The sequence below is a fragment of the Macaca mulatta genome, chromosome 9, assembly GCF_049350105.2.
Source record: "Macaca mulatta isolate MMU2019108-1 chromosome 9, T2T-MMU8v2.0, whole genome shotgun sequence".
Classification (NCBI taxonomy): domain Eukaryota; kingdom Metazoa; phylum Chordata; class Mammalia; order Primates; family Cercopithecidae; genus Macaca; species Macaca mulatta.
The window spans coordinates 71683912-71690739 of record NC_133414.1 but is presented as its reverse complement, the minus strand read 5'-3'; the positions used below and the strand labels follow the sequence as shown (position 1 = coordinate 71690739).

At 46.0% G+C, this 6828-nt stretch overlaps 1 pseudogene; it reads left to right on the top strand.

Annotated features, from left to right (window-relative positions):
• Nucleotides 1–273: 273 nt before the first annotated feature.
• LOC100424505 (histone H2A.Z pseudogene) lies at nt 274–881 on the top strand (annotated as a pseudogene).
• The last annotated feature ends 5947 nt before the right edge of the window (nt 882–6828 follow it).

Genomic DNA, 6828 nt, shown 5'->3' with positions numbered 1-6828 from the left:
AGCAGGAGGGCTGCTTGATTCCAGGAGGTCAAGGCTGCAGTAAGCCATGTTCGCACCACTGTACTCCAGTCTAGGTGACAGAGTGAGACATGGTCTCAAAAACAACCAAAACCCCAACAGTATTGTGTTTTTGTCTCAGGTTTATATATTTGCAAATTGAATGTCTATATACATTATACTCTTGCTGGGCATAGTGGTTTGCACCTTTAGTGCTAGTTCCTGGGGAGGCAGGGGCAGGAAGATCGCTTGAGCCCAGGAGTTCTGGGCTGTAGCATGCTATGCCGATCGGGTATCCGTACTAAGTTTGGCATCAATATGATGACCTCCTGGGAGTGGAGGACCATCAGGTTGCCTAAGGAGGGGTGAACTGGCCCAGATCAGAAAAGGAGCAGGTTGGTAGTTTAAATTGCATTGCACTGAAGAAATAGGTGGTGGGATCTTGCTGGGTGTTTGATTAGCCCTTTCTCTGTCTTGCTTGTTTGAGCTTCAGCAGAATTCGAAACGACTGGCAATAAGGCTGGGAAGGACTCTGGAAAAACCAAGACAAAGGCTCGTAGAGAGCCGACCTGCAGTTCCCAGTGGGACATATTCATCGACACCTGAGATCTAGGACAACCAGTCATGGTCATGTGGGTGCAACTGCCGCAGTGCATAGCATAGCCATCCTAGAGTAACTCACCGCAGAGCTACCTGAACTGGCAGCAAAAGCATCAAAAGACTTCAAGGTAAAGCGTATTACCCCTTGTCACTTGGAACTTGCTGTTTGTGAAGATGAAGAATTCTCTTCATCTTCATCTTCTCTCATCAAGGCTACAATTGCTAGTGGTAGTGTCGTTCCACACACTCACAGATCTCTGATGGGGAAGAAAGGACAACAGTAGACTGTCTAAAGGCTGCCTGGATTCCTTATTATCCCGGGACTCTAAGTACTTTACCAACTGTCCAGCATGGTGATTCCAGTGGACTGTATCTCTGTGAAAAACACAATTTCATCTTTTTTTTTTGTAGATGGAGTTTTGCTCTTGTTGCCCAGGCTGGAGTGCAATGGCGTGATCTCAGCTCACTGCAACCTCCACCTCCCAGGTTCAAGCGATTCTCCTGGCTCAGCCTCCTAAGTAGCTGGGATTACAGGCGCACACCACCACGCCCGGCCAGCTTTTGTATTTTTAGTAGAGATGGGGTTTCATCATGTTGGCCAGGCTGGCCTCGAACTCCTGACATCAGGTGATCCACCTGCCTTGGCCTCCCAAAGTGCTGGGATTACAGGCGTGGGCCACCGCTCCCAGCCCAAGTTTGTCTTTTTGTAATTGTATCTGAGCAAGCTGGAAGTTTAATTAGCTTTCCAACCGACCAATTTCTGCATTCTGGTCTTAACCATGTTTAAGTGTTACTATGGCTTCAAAGAAGCTATTGATTCCAAAGTAGTGGGTTTTGATAGAGTTTTTTAAAAACTGGATTTTAACAGTGATGCAGAAGTTATAGTAACAAACATTTGGTTTTGTACAGGCATTATTTCCACTCTGGTGCATAAGCTTAATAAAGGTAATATCCCAAACTAAAAAAAAAAGAGAGAGAGAGATGGAGCAGGTCAAAACTCCCATGCTGATCAGTTGATCAGTAGTGGGATTATGCCTATCAATAACCACTGCACTCTCGTCTGGGCAACACAGCAAGACTCTATATCAGAAAGGGGGAAAAATATCCATATAAGTATTATGTCTATTTTTGATAGTATTGTGTTCTTGTTTCAGAAATGCATGATTTGTTTTTTTTTTTTTTTTTTTTTGAGACGGAGTCTTGCTCTGTCACCCAGGCTGGAGTGCAGTGGTACAATCTCTGCTCATTGCAACCTCTGCCTCCTGGGTTCGAGAGATTCTCCTCCCTCAGCCTCCCATGTGCTGGGACAACAGGCACCCGCCACCACGCCCAGCTAATTTTTGTATTTTTAGTAGAGGCGGGGTTTCACCATGTTGGCTAGGCTGTTCTCGAACTCCTGACCTCAAAGGATCCACCCACCTCGGCCTTCCAAAGTGCTGAGATCATAGATGTGAACCACCATGCTCAGCCTGACACATGTTTTTAAGATCTCGCTAAGAAATAATAATGATAGGTTTTTTGTTGTATTTTTAAAAGTTCTCTTTTCCTTGCATAAAATAATTTTCTCCAAGTAGGTTTTTCTATTTATTTTCATCTCTGCCTTCCATGTTAGAGACTTTGGTCAGATGTCTGACTGTTGGTTATCTGAGTAGGGGCACTAAAAAGCTGATTGAAAAGTCTGAGCACATGGGGAGAACTTTTTGACTATGAACTTCATTGCAGGGTGATCTGGCTGAGCCATTCATTGTTATGAGTATCTTTAGATCTTTTTTTTTTTAGGTAGTCAGATTCTCCAAAATACATTCTTCAACTGATCACCTGGAGTCATGAAGCCCCAGGAGCTCAGTGAATGAAGCAGGCCGGGGTTTCACACTACAGCTGTAAATGTTTGCTTAATCCCCTGCTGTAAGTACAAATCCCTCTTACTAGCTGAGTCCAGAGTCCTCTAATCTAGAGACCATGCAATTTACTTTCTTCTGGGAATAAACTTTATTTATTTATTTATTTAGAGATGGAGTCTCGCTCTATCACCCAGGCTGGAGTACAGGGGAATGATCTTGGCTCACTGCAACTTCCACCTCCCAGGTTCAAGAGATTCTTGTGCTTCAGCTCCCTGAGTAGCTGGGACTACAGGCACATGCCACCATACCATGCTAATTTTTGTATTTTTTTAGAGGTGGCTTCTTCGTGTTGGCCAGGTTGGTCTCGAACTCCTGGCCTCCCAAAGTGCTGGGATTACAGGTGTGAGCCACCGTGCCCAGCCATCTCCTGGGAATAAACTTTAGTCTCCCACTAATTTTCTGGATGGCAGGATATGAGGAGGGCATTTGGGGTATATAATTTTTTTTTTAAATTTTCAAACAGTTCTCTTGTTCTTAAGCCCCACTTTCACGTCTAATTCTGGTGCCAATTCCTGAGCCTTTTGGAAATTCCACAGAGTAAATCTGGTTGCTTTTAGCTTCTTCTCCTATTCAGTTTAGGACTCAGCTCTCTTGGATCGGCTAAAGTAGTTGCCACTCATTCATTTGTTTTCCAGCCTCCAAGAGGGCATAGTTGTCTCCATTCTCATTGCTAACTCATGGCCCACTCTGCGTGTGTATGATCTTTCTAGGATCTCAAGTGAAAACCTCAGGTCTTCGCCAAAGTCTCTCTACTCTGGCTGGGGCCAAACTCCAACTGTCCCAGCCCTGAAAAGCCTCTGAAACTTCAACTCAGCTATCTAGCTGCAGAGGCTATTCTCTACTCCATCTGCCGGAGTCTTGCCCTGTGTGTGGGAGTTTAGGAGTCAGTGAAGCCTCAAGAAGGAGAATTTTAAAATAATCAACTTCTGGCTGGGCATGGTGGCCCACACCTATAATGCCAGCACTTTGGAAGACTGAAGCGGGTGGATCACTTGAGGCCAGGAGTTCGAGACCAGCCTGACCAACACGGTGAAAACCCTGTCTCCACAAAAATACAAAAATTAGCTGGGCATATTGGTCTGCTCCTGTAATCCCAGTTATTTGGGAGGTTGAGGCAGGAGAATCACTTGAACCCGGGAGGCAGAGGTTGCAGTGAGTCGATAGCATGCCACTGCACTCCAGCCTGGGCGACAGAGCGAGATTCTGACTCAAAAAAAATAAAATAATCAACTTTGGCTAGGTGTGGGAGCTCATGTTTGTAATCCCAGCACTTTGGGAGGCCGAGGAGGGAGGATCACTTGAGCCCAGGAGTTTGAGACCAGCCTGGGCAACATAGTGAGACTGCATTTCTGTTAAAAAATTAACAAATTAGCGGGGCTTGGTGATGCATACCTGTGGTCCCAGCTACTTGGGATGCAGAGATGGGAGGATTGCATGAGTCTAGGAGGTCGAGGTTGCAGTGAGATGTGATCGCACCACTATTTTCCAGCCTGGGCAATAGAGGGAGACCCCAACTCAGTAAACAAAATAAAATACAATAATTTTATTGATTTAAAATACAGTACGTTGGGATTTAGGATGGGCGATGCTAATCTCATCGTATTTTAGCTTATTATAACTCTCACTGCCTTAGTAAAATTATTAGGAAACAGTCTAGGACAATATTTTTTTAATGTTCATTCACAGTGTTAGTGAGGATGGGTGAGCTTGACAAAGGCATTCTTCAAAAATAAAAACTAGCCAGGTGTGGTGGCTCACACCTATAATCTCAGCACTTTGGGAGGCTGAGGTGGGAGGATCACTTGAGCCCAGGAATTTGAGGCCAATCTGGGCAACATTGGGAGGCCCCATAGCCGGGCATGGTGGTGTGCACCTGTAGTCCCAGCTCCTTGGAAGGTTGAGGTGGGAGGATCACTTGAGCCCCAGGGGACAAGGCTGCAGTGAGCTGTGATCACTCCACTGTGCTCCAGCCTGGGTGACAGAGCGAGACCCTGTTTCAAAATAAATAAATACAAAATGCAATTAATATATTGATACACTTACAATAAAACTCATTTTAGGAGCACAGTTTAATGGCTTTTGATGACTGTAAACACATGTGTAACCATTACCACAATCAAAATATAGAATATTTTTATCCCTCAAAAACTTCCTTGTGTCCTCAAGAATTTTTAAGCAGAATTTTTGGGTTTCTGCTCTGTGTCTCCTTCCTCTCCCCGAAATCCCCATTGCCTCAGCAGCCTTGCACTCCCATCTGTTTTCCCCAACTGGTAACACTGCTAGTCTCTCCTTGGACACTGTTTCCCGTCGTCAAGAAAATGTCTTCAGCGTGAAAGCAGGGGTGAACTCTCTTAGTGACCATATCCCTGTACCGGTTGATGTAGCATATCTGCAAAGAGTTGTTTACTATATTTTGTCCGGGCTTTATATTCATTCACAGCAGAGGCCAGGGAAAGATAAATATGATACCCGCTACTCCGTCAGCCACCTCCATCAGACCTAGAACCAGAGGCTTTAAAATACTTATTTTTTTTTTTTTTTTTAAATTGAGACAGGGTCTCACTCTGTTGCCCAGGCTGGAGTGCAGTGGCTAGATCTCGGCTCACTGCAAGCTCTGCCTCCTGTGTTCACGCCATTCTCCTGCCTCAGCCTCCCAAGTAGCTGGGACTATAGGTGCCTGCCACCATGCCCAGCTAATTCTTTTGTATTTTTAGTAGAGACAGGGTTCCACCATGTTAGCCAGGACGGTCTCGATCTCCTGACCTCGTGATCCGCCTGCCTTGGCCTCCCAAAGTGGTGGGATTACAGGTGTGAGCCACCGCGCCCAGCCTTTTTTTTTTTTTTTTTTGAAAGGGAGTTTTGCTCTGTCGATCACACTGGAATGCAGTGGTGCAATCTTGACTCACTGAAACTGCCACCTCCCAGGTTCAAGCTATCCTCCTGCCTCAGCCTCCCGAGTAGCTAGGACTATAGGTGTATGCCACCACGCCCAGCTAATTTTTGTATTTTTTCAGTAGAGACGGGGTTTCACCATGTTGACCAGGCTGGTTTCAAACTCCTGACCTCAAGTGATCTACCCAAAGTGCTGGGATTACAGGCATCAGCCACCTCTCCTGGCCTAAAATATATTTTTAAATACACATTTTACGCATTTTCTTGACATGCTGGCTAAAACGGGGAACATGCAGAAAACACATCACCGAAGTCTCTTCCTTATGGCAATCAGGAGAGCCCTTATATTTGGAGCTCTCCTGGCATCTTGAAGATAATCCAAAGAGAATGAATCTAGCAGGGCTGTATTCTGCCACTCACTCACTGGGAAGCCTCTGGCCCCTCCTGGGGGTGGGTGGTGGTGGGGTATTGTGATTGTCAAACCAACCACCTGGGAGGCCCTGTGGCATATGATTTTATTTTATTTATTTATTTATTTATTTATTTATTTATTTATTTATTGAGATGAAGTCTTGCTCTGTCACCCAGGCTAGAGTGCACTGGTGCGATCTCAGTTCACTGCAACCTCCACTTCCCAAGTTCAAGCGATTCTCCTGCCTCAGTCTCCCAAGTAGCTGGGATTGCAGGCGCCCGCCACCGCGCCTGGCTAATTTTTGTAGTTTTAGTAGAGACGGGGTTCACCATGTTGGCCAGGCTGGTCTCAAACTCCTGACCTTGTGATCCACCTGCCTTGGCCTCCCAAAGTGCTGGGATTACAGGCGTGAGCCACTGCGCCTGGCTGTGGTGTGATTTTAGAGTCAGATGGAGCAGGGTTTGCATTTTGGCTCTGACGTTTACTGTGTGCCTGGGGAAAGTGATAGAATCACTCCAAGCTTGGTTTTCTTACTTACAAAACAGAGAGAGTAATACCAACCTTGGAGGATCATTAGAAGAGCTAATGATGTAGGCCAGGCGCCGTGGCTCACGCCTGTAATCTCAGCACTTTGGGAGGCCAAGGCGGGCGGATCACGAGGTCAGGAGATTGAGACCATCCTGGCTAACACGGTGAAACCCCGTCTCTACTAAAAAAAAAAAAAAAACAAAAAAAAATTAGCCGGGCGTTGGGGTGGGTGCCTGTAGTCCCAGCTGCTCTGGAGTCTGAGGCAGGAGAATGGCGTGAATCCAGGAGGCGGAGCTTGCAGTGAGCGGAGATCATCGCGCCGCTGCACTCCAGCCTGGGCAACAGAGCGAGACTCTGTCTCAAAAAAAAAAAAGAAGAGCTAATGATGTAGCATGTCATATGCTCAGCTTAGTGCCTTCTACGTAGCAACACCAGCATGTGGTGGCCACTGATAGCTCTATTTATGGACAGGAAGATGCTTTGTACCCTGTTAAGTAG